This window comes from Pinus tabuliformis, chromosome J (genome assembly GCF_031772625.1).
Source record: "Pinus tabuliformis cultivar Carrire ecotype Pingquan chromosome J, CPIR1, whole genome shotgun sequence".
NCBI lineage: Eukaryota > Viridiplantae > Streptophyta > Pinopsida > Pinales > Pinaceae > Pinus > Pinus tabuliformis.
Window position 1 is genome coordinate 863668129 of NC_142295.1, and position 16539 is coordinate 863684667.

Genomic DNA, 16539 nt, shown 5'->3' on the forward strand with positions numbered 1-16539 from the left:
AGAATACTGTGATTTATTCCCTACAAAAATTATGGAGCTGAAAGAGATTCTAGGAGACTTAGGAATGATGAAAATAACTTTGAAGCCAGATGAAAAGCCAGTGAAACAGTGACCCTACCGATTGAATCCAAAATACAAAGCAAAATTCTGTGAAGAATTGGACAAGATGCTGGCAGCAAGAATTATTGAACCAGTCGAGGAGTCTGATTGGGTAAGCCCTATGGTCGTGCAAGAGAGGAAAAAAAGGGTGAGATCTGCATCTGCATCGATCTGTGGAAGCTCAATGATGCGTGTGTTAACGATCTATTTCTAACACCCTTTACATATGAGGTACTAGAGAATGTGGGTGGGCAAGAAGCATACTCCTTCATAGACAGATTCTCTAGGTATCATCAGATCAAGATCACACCAGAGGATCGGAGCAAGACAACGTTTGCTACCAAATGGGGTTGTTTTCAATATATGGTAATGCCCTTTGGGCTAAAGAATGCGTCGGCGATATTTTCCCGTATTGTGGTAGCTGCGTTCAAGGAATTTATCCACAAGTTCTTAGAAGTCTACCTAGATGACTGGACCGTATTTGGCTTGGTTAAGAAACATGTCACGAGCTTATGATTGATGTTGGATACCTGCTGCCAGCACCAAATTGTGCTCAACCTAAAGAAGTGTACTTTCCTCGTCCCTTTTGGGAACTTGTTGGGCCATGTGGTTTGTAAGCAAGGACTGATGGTGGATCTGGAAAAGATCATTGTCATACTAAATCTACAAGCACCGCGAAGTGTAAAACAGCTACGTGCTACATTAGGACACATAGGCTACTACCGAAAGTTTATAAAAAGCTACGCCCAGATCACAACTCCAATGGAACAGTTACTGAAGAAGGATGCTACGTATTGCTGGAATGAGGAATGTAACAAAAGCCTGGAAATGCTTAAGGAAAATACACATCTGCCCCTATCTTGGTCTTTCCAAAGTGGGACGTTGAATTTCATGTACATGTCGATGCGTTGTGTATCGCGTTGGGTACGGTACTCACTCAAGAAGGAGAGGAGGGAATCGATCACCTGATTTCATTCACAAGTCGCAGGTTGTCCAAAGCAGAAAAGAATTACTCTACTACTGAGCGAGAGGGATTGGCAATGGTATACGAACTCCAAAAGTTCCATCACTATCTGCACGGAGCACATTTTAAGATGTATATTGATCACTATGTTCTCAAGTACCTAGTGAATAAGCCTGTGTTGGGGGGGCGCATCTGTCAATGGTTACTGTTGTTTCAAGAATATGACTTTGAGTTTATTTTAAAGCTGGGACATTTGAATGCAGGTCCGGATCACCTGTCCCGAATTGAGACCGATGAAGAACCAAAAAATCTAGAGGAGGGACTCCCGGATGCTCAATTATATGCCATGCGCATTGCAGATGGCCACTTTGAAGATATTATCGACCTTTTAACTATGGGCACTGCGCCACAAGGGTATTCTGTCCAGAAAAGAAGGAACTAGTGATACGCTCAGTAGATTTTACCGTAATTGCAAGCCACCTCTACAAGATGGGAAATGATGAAATATTGCGTAGATATGTTGTAGAATTCAAGCGCGGATAGATCTTGGCCAAAGCACATGGAGGGGTTGCTGGCAGATATTATGCGGGCTGCGCCACCACCCAGAAGATTCTTCGAGCTAGACTATGGTGGCCCACTCTACATCAAGATTTGAAAGCATACTATCAGGCCTACGATGTATGTCAACAGACAGGAAAGCCATCGCGAAGGGATGAAATGCCCCTTCAACCACACATGATGCTACAGCCATTTGAGAAATGGGCGATCGACTTCGTTGCGCCTATTGAACTGCGCGGAAATACGGGCGTGTGCTATATCATCACAATGATCGAATATTTGACCCGATGGGCTGACATGCAGCCAGTTAAGGATTGCACGACTGCGACAGCAGCAAAATTATTGTTCGAGAGTGTACTGACTAGGTTTGGCTGCCCCAAAATTCTCATGAGTGATAGGGGAACACATTTTCTAAATGAAACGATCAGTGCACTCATTGAGGAATTCTAGATATATCACCAACAGAGTACGCCCTACCATCCGCAGGCAAATGGGACCGTTGAAGCCTTCAACAAAATTTTGGAGACCACGTTGACTAAGGTCTGTAATGCACAACGAAATGACTGGGACTTGCACATCCCTGCTATGTTATGGGCATACCGAACTACGTGCAAGAAGTTGACAGGCCAGACACCATTTCGCTTAGTCTATGGCAAGGAGGCCATTATGCCTATGGAATATATTGTGCCTAGTCTGCGGATCGCGGCAATCATAGGTATGGTAGACCGTGGGGCATTGGAGGAAAGGCTCGCACTGCTAGAAGAATTGGAGGAGGAATGCTTTCTGACCGGATTCCATCAGCAGGTACAAAAATAGCACGAGAAAGTGGGGCATGATCGCCATATCAATGTATGCACCTTCAAAGGAAATGATCTAGTCTTGCTTTATGACAGTAAGTTCAAAAAATTCGCAGGTAAATTCCACATGCACTTCCTGGGACCTTATGTCATCAAACAAGTTACCGATGGGGGCGTGGTTTAGCTGGCTAAACTTAATGGAGACCCCTTCCCAAGAAGAGTGATTGGCAATCACCTAAAGCTCTAGATGAGCAGGCCGACTATCTGACTAGACGACGAGAGGATAGTCTCACCACTCCACCTAGTTGAAAGAGAGCGTGGGACGATAAAGCAGCCTGGGGGATAGATGCGTGAGTACTACAGTGTGCGTACATTTTACCAAACACAAGGATCGTGGTTGCGCAAAAAGGATCACACAGATGCGCTGATACAAGGAATGATGATCGTTGATACCACTATTCATCACAAGATGGCTGCATTATGGCAAAAGGGAGTGAGCTGTGGGCCATTAAGAGAAACAATACGGGCCAGATATGAAATGAGTTTCCACATATTTTACAAAAATAGGTTACACACGCTAGAACAGGTGGGAAGCAGTGAATTTGAAATTCGCATGGCTTATAAATCACCGAGGGCGGCCTATACTTCGGAAACACATATGAAGTTGTTCATTATCTTTGCACAAGGCATGCGCCCGATGGTAGTGATCTGGTCGGTGGAGAAGCAGGACTCTCTAAGGCGTATGGGGTTGACCGCTATGGGCATCCCGCAAGCTACATCATCACTAGTAGGGGATGTACCAGAAAAGAGGGAACACAAAGCAGAATTGGTCTGAATGTCGTCGCCTTGCCCAGGGGCAGGCAAACGCAATACGACAACACAACAAAAGGATGGTCAGACAGTGACTACAGGTAGATATGAAATTAACAAGTCATCTCTGATGTCCCTCGAAGACTCGGATCTTGTGGACAGCAGCCAGGGTCTTGCAAAATTGCAACACAAGCTGCAACAGATGGTGCGAAGAGAAGATATGAAGGTCGGAAGTGGTTGCGGTGGTACTAGGAGATCCCATATGCGGCTCCCCCACTCACGGTAAAATCTTGTAAGGGGGTGTTTTGTGTTAACCGAGCAAAGTAGAATGAGCATCATCGGTTGCAAGGCGTGGTAGAAACACTGAAGTAGGAGCCGGATGAAGCATTGCAGGAGACAATGAGGGAGCAGCAGGACGACGAGTGCCACTCAAAGGAAGGCAAACCATGAGAGCCAAGGCAGAGCATCTAGCCATGCCGACGAGTGACTCGGGACGAGTCACGATGATTGTGTTAGGGGAATGTTGGGTAGTGGAGGTCCCATGTAACGGTTTTGGGGCAGAAAGCCCAAAAAGTAGGATTAAATTATTGTAAAAACTCCGAAGTATGTGGAGCACGAAGTATAATAGGATTGAGTCAAAGGGTAGTCCACCCACAAATAATGTAAAGAAATATAAATAGAGTCGGCCCACACAGGGATCGTGGGCCAAGGAAGGATATAAATAGAGCGCACCTCTATGGGGGGAAGGCAGTTTAGTTTTGGAAAAATATGAAATGTAATGGGTTTTTTAAAAAGATAGTCGGAAAGCGTCTATATGTCTGAGTCAAGGGTTGGGGTAGTAGGTAGAGGCTCTGAAGCTGTGTGTGCAGAGGCCTGGAAAGTCCGCAGCTGTATGTGCGGACCCCTACAGCTGAGTGTGTAGGGCAGATCTGGATGTATTAAGGATAAAGTAGAAATAAAGATAAGTTTCTTCTGAAATTCTGTGTTCCTTCTGAGATGTCAAAATATTTGTTTACTTGAATCTATTTATGGTTTGAATGAATAAATCTGGGTTTAGTTTAATGTGCAAAGTGGTTGTGTTGGTTAAATGTTTGATTAAAAGGCCTTGGTAATTGGTGTTGGAGCAAACAATGCGCAGCGGAAATATAAAAGGCATACACAGCACATACAAAATCGTAAAAAACATAACACAAAGATTTAACGTGGTTCACCCAACCAATCTGGGCTACATCCACCAAACAGAGGCATCTGCAATCTTATTATTCAACAGGAGATTACAACAATTTAATTCTTCACACATACTCTCAGCTCACCCTATTTTCTACACACATATCCTCTACGGGCTTACATTTCCTTTATAGCTGAAGTAGAAAACTGAATCATAAATTCTCTCACAACAAATATAGGATGCATTAACACATCCTCAAGAATAATGGAGCTAATATAGCAACAAATCCTATTGTTGTCACCTACATGAGATTTTTGCTAAATTAAATAAAATAGAAAATCTCAACAATCTCCACCTTGACAACAATTAGCCTGATACCCTGTTCATTTATTATTTTATCTTTTCTGCAAGCCAAGAGAAGCCATACACCAACATAGCTTCTCTAACAAAACTGGTTTCATGAACATGTCTGCACAGTTTTCCTTCGTATGCACTTTTTCAAGAGAGACTCCCCTTTCAGTGATAACCTGTCTTACAAAATGGTACTTGATAGGTATATGCTTTGATTTACTATGATAGGCCGGATTCTTAGCCAAATGAATCGCACTTTGACTATCACAAAATAACTTGATGTTGTCCTGCAACCTACCAAACTCACCAAACAACCCTTTCAACAAAACCGCTTCTTTGCAAGCATGTGAAGCAGCTATATATTCTACTTTAGTAGTGGATAAAGCAACAATATTCTGTAGCTTTGACATCCAGCTAATAGCTCCACCTGCAAGAGTAAAGACATACCCTGAAGTTGACCTTCTCTTATCCAAATCACCTGCAAAATCGGAATCAACATATCCGCAAACAAATTCACTACTCCTGTTATAAGTGATACAATAATCACTTGTGCCTCTCAAATACCGAAGCACCCATTTCACTGCTGACCAGTGTTCTTTTCCTGGATTTGCCATATACCTACTGACAACCCCAATTTCATGTGAAATATCTGGTCGAGTACAAACCATCGCATACATCAAACAACCTACTACATTGGCATATGGAATTCGAGACATATATTCCTTTTCTTCATTTGTATTAGGACATAAACTTGAAGAAATCTTAAAATGGGAAGCTAAAGGGACTGAAACAAGCTTCACATTGTTCATACGAAACCTCAAGAGTATTTTCTCAATATACTTCTGTTGTGATAGCCACAGCTTACCATTGCTCCTGTCTCTGAAAATCTCCATGCCCAAAATTTGTCTTGCTGCTCCTAGATCTTTCATATCAAATGTCCTAGCCATTTGAGCCTTTAACCTGTTGATCTCTATTATGCTTTTGCTTGCTAACAGAATATCATCAACATAAAACACTAAGATAATGAACATGCCATTACTTAATTTCTTAAAGTAAACACAATGATCATATTCACTTCTTATATAATTTTGACTCATCATGAAAGAATCAAACTTCTTGTACTATTGTCGAGGCGACTGCTTCAGACCATACAATGATTTCTTGAGCCTGCTGACAAATTTCTTGTTGCGATTTTGAACAAACCCTTCCGGTTGTTCCATGTAAATCTCCTCATCTAAATCTCCATGTAAAAATGCAGTTTTAACATCTAGTTGCTATAATTCTAAATCAAGTAAAGCAACTAATGCTAATACAATTCGAATTGAAACAATTTTTACAACTGGTGAAAATATCTCATGAAAATCAATGCCTGCTTTATGAGAAAACCTTTTGCAACCAGCCTTGCTTTATACCTGTCCTCTGTATCATCAACACCCCTTTTCAATTTGTAAACCCATTTACATCCCATAGTTTTTTTGTCTTTAGGAAGTTCTACCAGATCCCATGTGCCATTCTTGTCTAATGCCATCATCTCGTCCTTCATAGCTTCTTTCCACTTTTCACTTTTAGAACCTTCTACAGCTTCTTGATAGCAAAAAGGTTCATCATCGTTAGCGGTTAAAGCAATTGAAGTAACATAATCATCATACCTTTTAGGAGGATGTTTGATTCTCGTGGACCTCCTTAAACATGTTTCTGGTACTTCCACAATTTTCCGATTATTATCTGTAGGAACATCTTCATGATCTACATCTGAAACATGTTCATGATCTACATCTGAAACTTGTTCATGATCTACATCTGAAACTTGTTCATGAATTGCATCTGAACCATGTTCATCTTGACTATCATCAGTATTTGAACTGGTTTCAAACTGAATGTGTTGAAGCTTAGATACATTATCCTGTTTCAATTTATCATCTACATTTGGATTTTCAAGTGAGGATCCATTAAATTTAACATCTCTGTTAATGATGATCTTGTGAGTAGTAGGATCCCACAATCTATATCCCTTAGTCCCATCACCATATCCAACAAAGATATATCTTTTTGATTTAGGATCTAATTTAGAACGCTGATGTTTTGGAACTAGAGCATATGCATCACAACCAAAAACTTTTAGTTTAGAATAATCACAAGGATGACCTTTCCATACCTCTTGAGGAATTTTGCATCCTATTGCAGTTGATGGTGATCGATTTATCAAATAGAAAGTTGTAGAAACCGCTTCTGTCCACAATTCCTTCTGCAAATTGGCGTTACTCAGCATACTTCTTGCTCTCTCTAAAAGAGTCCTGTTCATGTGTTTAGCAACTCCATTTTGCTGAGGAGTATATACAGTGGTTTTATGTCTTTAGATCCCAGCGTCCTTGCAATAATTATCAAATTCCTTTGAAGTAAACTCACCACCATTGTCAGTTCTTAAACATTTAATGGTTCTTCCAGTGATGTTTTCAACTAATGCTCTAAACTGTTTGAAAACTGTAAACACATCAAACTTCTTCTTTAACATGTAGACCCACACTTTTCTAGAGAAATCATCAATAAAAGATACGAAATATGACGATCCACCATATGAGGTTGTAGGAGATGGACCCCAAACATCAGAATGGATATAATCAAGGATTCCCTTACTAGTATGTTTTCTAGTTTTAAACTTCTGCTTGCTTTGTTTCCCAAATAGACAATGTTTGCAGAAATCTAACTTATCAGACTTTAAATTAGGAAGTAACTTACAATCAGATAAAATCTTTAAACCTCTTTTGCTCATATGGCCCAACCTTTGATGCCATAAACAAATAGAATTACTGTCGTTTTCAGACACTGTAGAAACATGATCTGACTATGTTCTTCCTTCTAACTGAAAAAGATTTCCAACCTTCTTTGCTTTCATTACTAGTAAAATTCCTTTATAAAATTTCATTACTCCACCTTGAATAAAAGTTTTATATCCATTAGTGTCTAGTACGCCTAATGAAATGAGGTTTTTTCTTAATTCAGGTACATGTATTACATCAGTTAGAATTTTATTTGTCCCATCAAACATTTTCAGATGGATACTTCAAATTCCCACAATGTTACATGTGACATCATTTCCCATGTAAACTACTCCATCATCAACTGATTTATAAGTTTAAAACCATTCTCTATGAATGCACATGTGATTTGATGCACTAGAATCTAACAACCAATGTTGATCATGATTAGACAAATCAACTGATAACACTTCATCACTCATACCTGGAATGGATGCCGAACCTGTATCTGTCGTGTTTGCTTCTTTCTTCTCTGTTGAAGAGTCTTCTTTGGATGTTTGCTGTCTCTTCCAACAGTCCTTCTTCAAATGTCCTGATTTTCCACAAAACTAGCACTTTACCTTACTCTTCTTCCCTTTCAATTTTGAACATGAGTCGTTGTGCTTACCGAAGCATCTTTCTTTAGAACGACCTCTGACCATCATTGCTTCTGATGTAGAGGTTTTTGAATTTGACCTCTTCCTTGTCTCTTCAGACAACAAAGCTCCAACAACATCATCAAATTCAAGGGTTTCTGATATCCTAAGACTTATAGAAGTAACAAAATGATCCCATGACTCGGGCAATGAGCATAATAAAGTTATAGCTTTATCTTCTTATTCAAATGTTACTTCTATACTTTCTAATTGCACCAGGAGAGTATTAAAGACATTCAAATGATCAGTAATAGCTATACCTTCCTTCATGTGCAAACTGTACAATTGTCGCTTCAGAAGAATCCTATTGGTTAAGGATTTTTTTCATGTACAGCTTTTCAAGCTTTGTCCACAAACCTGCAGCAGTTTTCTCTGACACTATGTTAAACAAAACATCATCCACCAAACACAGTCAAATACCGCTCAGTGCTCTTCCATCCAATTCGCTCCATTCATCATCTGTCATGGTGTAAGGCTGTTTGGATTTTCCCAACAAAGCCTTTGCCATGCCTTGTTGCACAAGTAGATCATGCATCTTCACTTTCTAGATCTCGAAGTTGTTTTTGCCATTGAACTTCTCGATCTCAAAACAAGCACTTTGAGTTTTTGCCATGTTGTTACAAACAAAATCTCCAATTCCAACTTTTAATAAATGAAGTTCTTATTTAAAAAATGCCTTTACCTTATACTATAATGCCTCCTCCGTACCATGTCATTATAATTTCAAAAACAAAAAAATTGCAGTTTTACCAGAGGGAAAAATTCCTGGCGCTCCTCGACGGCAGAAGATCCGCGCCTGACACAAAATCCACACGAGGCATGAAATTGGCACGATTAACCCTTGCGTTTCCACGCCAATAGCCCTTTCTGGAGCGCTGGCGCAACTGTTCCTGAATCTTCCGCGCCAATGGGCGCGACTGTTACTGAATAAACCACGCCAGCCCTTCTTTAGTTCAAAATTGGCGCAACTGTTCTTACCAATACCGTGCCAACAAAAAAGCTCAACCTTCCTCCTTCCGCAGTGTCTCTGTCACACGTACCAGCTCCACAACATGCTCTGATACCAATTGTTGAGAAAAAAATGCGCAGCGGAAATATAAAAGGCATACACAACACATACAAAATCATAAAAAACATAACACAAAGATTTAACATGGTTCATCCAACCAATCTGGGCTACATCCACCAAATAGAGGCATCGACAATCTTATTATTCAACAGGAGATTACAACAATTTAATTCTTCACACATACTCTCAGCTCACCCTATTTTCTACACACATATCCTCTACGGGCTTACATTTCCTTTATAGCTGGAGTAGAAAACTGAATCATAAATTATCTCACAACAATAGGATGCATTAACTCCTCTTCAAGAAATGGAGCTAATATAGCAACAAATCATATTGTTGTCACCTACATAAGATTTTTGCTAAATTAAATAAAACAGAAAATCTCAACAATTGGTAACCATATCATCTAATAGAATAAGCGCACTACAAAGAAAGACAAAATCAAGCTAGATCTATGTGAATACTGAGTAGCGCGAAGCTGTAAATCGGTGCGCAAAACCTCCAAACCACACCAAGACATCCCTAGGGTGTGGAAACCTGGTTCCAGCACCCTCCCCTACTACCTCGAGTGAGACCTCAGCCTGTGCGCTATTGCCAAAAGGGCCAGTAGCTACGGGATTTGTTTGGCTAAATAACTCTTCTGAACCTGGGTCAGGCCTAAATAAGCCAACACCTCCCCCCAAACTGATGGTTTTAGCAGTTGTGTGAAATGAGAAATGGAAGTTCTTTTTTTCCAAAAGTTATCATTCTAGTTTTTTTTCAAGGAATTAAATAGTTAAAAGTTAGAAAATATCATGCCTCAACTTACCCTTTCAAAAATGGATGAGATTTGTGCATGTGTGGTTGCAAAATTCTGATCATAATCGTCTTCTCTTGGTTATGAAAATGGTGGATGAAGTCGAAAAAGTGAATCTTTTATTTTTGTTGCATCTGCTGCTAAATCTGCTGCTGGATCTTTTGTTGAATGTTCAGAATCTGCTGCTGAATGTGGTTGAAAATGTATAAGGCTTGGAAGGTATACAAAATTCAGAATTTACACTTCCCCCCAACCTTATTTATTGACTTGTCCTAAAGTCATTTACATCAAAAATTCAAAAGTAATGAAAGTAAATCTGCTTCCTCTGCTACAAAATGAAATTAAATATCTTCAATTCTTCCACACTCATTGGCATAATTCTTGTCATGTGAATAAATGTTTTGGTGTCGAAAATAACAAGAAATTGTTAACTTAGTGGCCATTAGTGGATGCCACTCGTCAACATGAGAGCTCCCATATCTGATTTGGATGAGAGTCAAGGTGCCACTAACACATCTTTCTAAGCATGAATGTATTTGTTGTTGTCAAATACTTAGAAGATCCGACGAACAAGGGACATTGATGTATTCCTATTGTTAATCAGGATGATAGCTTGCCCTTAAGGCATGCGAGCTTCAAAGTGTTTTTAGAAATATATTTAGAATCAAGGACTATGGAATCAGTGATTTACATAGAAGAAGGATTTTATTTCAAAACTTGTAAATGAAAATGGAAATGGAAAGTGGTGCAAAAAGCTTGTAAGTGAGCTACTTGGTTTTATTTGTGGGTTAGGAATGTATAATGACGTGTATGTAAAAAAATAAATAGATAATGACTCTTGCTGGGAAAAAGAGAATTATGGCATGCTTTAACAAGTGGTGGGATTTACAATTTTTGAAAAGAGGTCGAAAAATATCAAAAATAACAAATAATATTTCTGGAATTTTTGTTGAAATGGCTGAGGTTAACCAGCGTTGACCAACCACTTACAAACATCAAATTCACAGTGTGGATAGGTATTTCACCATCCTTGTACATTTAGGAACAACCCCCAAGTCTTCGAATTTGCTAATCTGTCATGCAACACATCAAACCCTTAAACCCTTACAGGAAGTTACAAGAACTTGTAATTTTCTAGAAATTCCGTTCTTATGATCATGGTCTTGTTCTTTAGAATTTCTCATGAAATTAGTCTTTTGAAGACCAATTTTCATTACAATTTAATCTCCTTAATGATCAGTTGATCATCGGAAACATTCTAAAGAAAATCTTGGCATAAAGAACATAAGTTTGTTGAAGAAGAGATGGCCATTCCCTTCCTGATTCTTACAAAAAAATTGTATGCCAAAATGAAACAGATTAAGGAATATCACAAGCATAATTTTAGTCCAATTCATGATGTTAATAGCAATATATTTTTATAAAAATAACCATGAAAAATAAATCAACTCCATGTTTGTGTCCGATGACTCATGGAATGTGCATGTAAAAGCTTGGCATTATAGATTTGTTGTGTCCTGCAGATTAGTATGTTACATAAAAGCATACAACATGAAGAAGTTATAATTTTATTACCAAAACAAGATAATCCTCCAAATGTTCGATAAATCAATCTTCCAAATTCGCTTCCAAAGTCTGCCAATGTGTTGTGCCGAGAGCTCTTGATGTCGAAACAAGACTTGTTAAGGCACAGATCCCTCAAGACGTATAACTACCCATTTTGCTACTAAAATACTACCTTGTGCTGAAACATCAATAAAACCCTAACCAGAAATATGACCTCAGGATCTACTCCAGCCGACAGAACAACGATTTACTACGAATCAACAAGAAACATAATATATATGGAGGCCTTGTTAGGTAAACTTGACTGAGGATAGAGTCAAAGTTGACAAAGTTAAATAGTGATGGTTTTGGGGCACATGGTATTGTGCACCCATGGTATTCTGCCCGTAGTATTATATGTAATGGAGCTTATAAAAGGCTGGAAGGACTTCATTGTAATGCAAGACCTGGAGGTGAGTGGTGAAAGCTCACTTGGTCGGATTGGCCAGGGTTTTGGCCAATGCTAATGAGATCTTATTAGGTTGGGTTATTCCCTGTATTTGGGGTTTTCTCGGATAAACATTTGCGTTTATGTGTTTATGGTTGTTGCTGGTTATTTTTATATTTGTTTCTCTCAGTAATTCTTCGTAATTAATTTGTGTTCTCGGGTAAATTTCTTAACAAATGTATCAGAGCCAGATATTGGTTTCAAATGGATTCTTTGATGCTAGGGGTTATAGTGCCTGATGAGATCAATGCAACCGTTTTTATAGATCTAGGTCTGGAAAATAGTGGTGGAACAATCGTACGCAAAATAACCTCGAGGAGAATGTGCGGAAGATAGTGCCGTAACTGCCAGGGATTGCATTGCATTTGCGATATTTACCGGTTTGGAACATGCTGACGAATTGTTCGGGATTCATGTGGCTATTTAAATAAGGTTAGCAGAAGAAAATCGTTCATGCGGCTTCGAAAATTGTTCGCTTTCTACAATGTGAGGCCATTGGTGCTAGAATCTATGAGGTTCTCGTCAGGCTCGTAGTTGGTTGGGCTTGTAGTTGGAGTGGTTTGATAGAAGTTTTTGAGCAAATCAAATTGAGAGAGGATGGATCAAAATCGTAGCAACAATAAACAAAAAAAAAATTAATGAAGTCAAAATTATTGCATGTAAATGGGCATACTACTATAAGACCTGGTAAGGCATGTGTACCCCTCGGTGATCACTAGTAAAGTCTAGGTTAGACCTAGGTGATAAGGGGGATGTCAGGTTAACAATACCCAGGGTAAAAAATCTGAGGGGGGTAAGAGCTAGAGTGAGCGGGATTGTCTCACTTAGCAGGTTTCGCTGGAGTTAGTCAAGGAACCCCAAGTCAAGTTTAAGGGGGGAATATTGTTAGGTAAACTTGACTCAGGATAGAGTCAAAGTTGACCAGGTTAAACAGTGATGGTTTTGGGACACATGGTATTGTGCATCCATGGTATTCTGCCTGTAGTATTATATGTAATGGATCTTATAAAAGGCTAGAAGGACTTCATTGTAATGCGAGACCTGGAAGTGAGCAGTGAAGGCTCACTTGGTCAGATTGGCTAGGGTTTTGGCCAATGATAATAAGATCTTATTAGTAAATTTCTTAACAAGTGGTATCAGAGCCAAAGGTGTCGAGTTCAAAACACACCTGGCTCATGTTGCGGGGGGAGATTGTTGCGCTCCTCGTTAATGGCGGTGTTGATCCAACGCTTCCGTGTGTTTCGCGGCATGTGCTTAAATCTAGCGATGTGTCTGTTTACTAACACCTGCGGGTTTTGGTGTAACGGCAATCGTGTCTCCAACAGGCCTGAAGAATACAACCCATAATTGTCAATTTCCCTATGAAGGGTAGGTTCGTATGCTACCAAACGTTGAGTTGACTAGTGCAATTGTCAATCCTCAGTAAATTTACTTTTAGCTTATTGGATTTGATTATTATTAGTGTCAAATTGCAACAATACAATATTTCTGTGCACATTGGGGATAGCCATCGAAATCTATGGAAAAAAATAATAGCGCAGAAGAAACATGATAATACCAATATCTGTTGAGCACAGTCAAACTAAAATGCTGACTGAGCTCCTAAAATGGTGACTGTCCTACAAAACATTATGGCAAAAATCTTGGGTTGAGATCCCTCATTATTCTGGGAAAAATATTAAAGACGCAGATCACTTACCTCAGCAAAAAGTTTCTAGAACAGTCTTCTGGGTGGCAGATTACAAAACTGTTTTGCAAAATATGGCACGGTTGTTAGATTTTGAATACATCCAATAGCTATCAAAGGACAGGAATTTTCGAACTTCCTTGCTGCACATATGGTGCTTGATGACTCTCCTATGATTGAGCTTTCTTATGCATGCATTAGGTCATCTGATCGTTGAGTGGTGTGTTTGACCCACTGTGCAATTTTTACGATTTCCAAGCATGCTGAGAAAACGTTCCATTCCATTCAAAACTACTTGAAACTAATTCGGCAATATAAATATGGTAATAATTTTGGGCCTTCGTTTGTTTACATATTTTTAGGGATCTGAAATACGTGCTTGGCGAATCAACTCATTAACAAGCAAGAGAGTTGGGGAAACAAGGTGGAAAGGAACACTAAAGTGTAGTTAATCAGACTTGAGTATTTGATTATGTTGGCGTGTCTGTAAAAATGCGAGGTGAGGTTTTGTATTCAATTAATTGAATTGTTGGTCTTCACTGCGTTGTTGCCCCGAAATATCTTTTACATTTCAAGCAAACTGAGGTCTTTCGACGAGTGTTGATTTAAATGGCCACCGATTCGTTTTTTGCAATAAAATTGTCATTTATGCAGATTGTGGACTGAGTTTTGGATTTTGAGAAGGCAACCAGATTCGAATGTGGACTTTAATAATTAGGTATTTGACTAGGTAAGATTTAAGCTCAACATTGAGCATTTAAGAAAGAAGTGCTATCGCTTTTACTTTGACTCGCTAACTCAGCTCGCAGTGACTCATATCAGTAATTAGAGACGAAATAAGGAGAGAACACAACTCCTTAAACCTTGGCTCTCTCACTTACTTATATCCTTGGCTTAGCCCTAGTTACCGAAATGAGAAAGTGAAATACGTTCAAGATGAGTTAGCTAGGTCCCATTAAGGCTGATAGATATCGATATCTTCTCTAATTAATAGCTTCACAAAATATGCATGCAATCATCAAATCACTCAAATTGTGGTTGTAGGTTAGATGGATTCATGCCACTATTTTAGACGTTATAAGGGTAAGAGTGATTGTGCAACATTATGGTATATGCTAGCAAAGAGATAGTAGCCGGGTATCGAGGAAAGAATGATGTGAAAGAGTCGAGCTGGAACAGGTTGGGATAATTATGAGCTTGAAGGTGCTGAGTTCATCGAATGGGGCAAATGGTTTGCCAAAATTCAGCCTCACAAAGGATTGAGTCCTCCTATTAGCTCATTTCAAATTGATCTGGTTCCAACACGCATAGTTCCTCCTCTGTGTGGATCCTGTAAGGGAGCAAGATTAATATATAGAACTTGAACGATTATTAAAAATAATACAACCTCTTTTTTCTCTACATCAAAATCAAAGCCTAGATCTACAGATCATAGACTATATCTCCCCGACTCTCTCAGTGCTCTTTCAATGATATTTTCTCAGGTCAGCTTCAACCGGTACTGCACTGATCTCAAGGGTATTCAAAACCCTGATCACTTTTGCTTACTTATAAGCTTGCATGCTTTTGATTTTAAAACACTTTTATCAAGTCCCCATTTTATGTTTTAAAGTTTCCCTGCCTTTAGTTACGACTTGGATGATCTTCATTGGTTGTGTTCGACACGGTTGGAGCTACGAAGATGGTTCCATGTCCGGTCACCAACGAAGGTTCAATTTTCCACAGACATGATTAAATCGTTAGGGTTGGAGCAAGTGCGTGATTTTGATGGAAGAGCTCCTTCTGTCTCATCACTTTTGTCAAAGGAAAGTGTTTGTGTTTATTAGTTCTCCCTGTGAGATTATTATGCATTGCCTCTCGAGTTTAAAGAAAGTAATTGAAACAAAAAATTCATGGTGTGAGACCCTTTAGCCATTAATCGTAATGGAAATCTACGAGGCAGTCACATTGCTGCTTTTGTTGAATTGCATCCATAATGGTGGACTAGAGTGCTAGAAGGGTGTGTTATCTATGTAAACAACCATGTTAAACGATGACAGGTTTTGCCTGCACCAGAACCCTTTCGAGAGAGTTTTAACGAGACCGATTTCAATAACGATGGGGCCAACCGTATTAGATATTGAATTGTTTATATGCAGATTTGGATTGTTTGAAGAAATGGTCCCAACAAAGAAGTTTTAACACAATTATCAAATCACGAAACTATAGATTTAATTTTTAAATTGAAATAAAAAATAAATGATTTCTTAAAAAATGATTTTGATTTCTTATAATGCTTGTAGTTTTAATGATTTGTGTAATTTCCTAGCAAGATATTTTTATTTAATTTTGACAATAAATCAAGAGATTTTTTGATCTTCCTGATCGCTCGAAGCGCAGGAAGAGAGCATACTAACCTATTGATTTTTTTTTTTATTTTTTTTTTTGCAGGTTAGCGTGGATGAAGTGGCTCTTACCTAAATTTATTCACGAGAAATGTGGATGATCTTTTTATTATTTTTATTTTTTGAAAACAAGACTAAAGGAAAACTCTATGAGATCTCATTTTTTGTTTTATCTATTCTATTAGAGTAAGTCCTTTGGCCTTCCTTCAGTGATCAAAATGGGCCTTTATTATGTCTGTTTTTTTTAGATGTTTTGCACATGATCTTCAGTGCAAAACATGTCATAAGCATGTCCATCAGAAAAATCTCGGAAATATTTTTCCAACGGTATATCGCATGCTCGAAACTA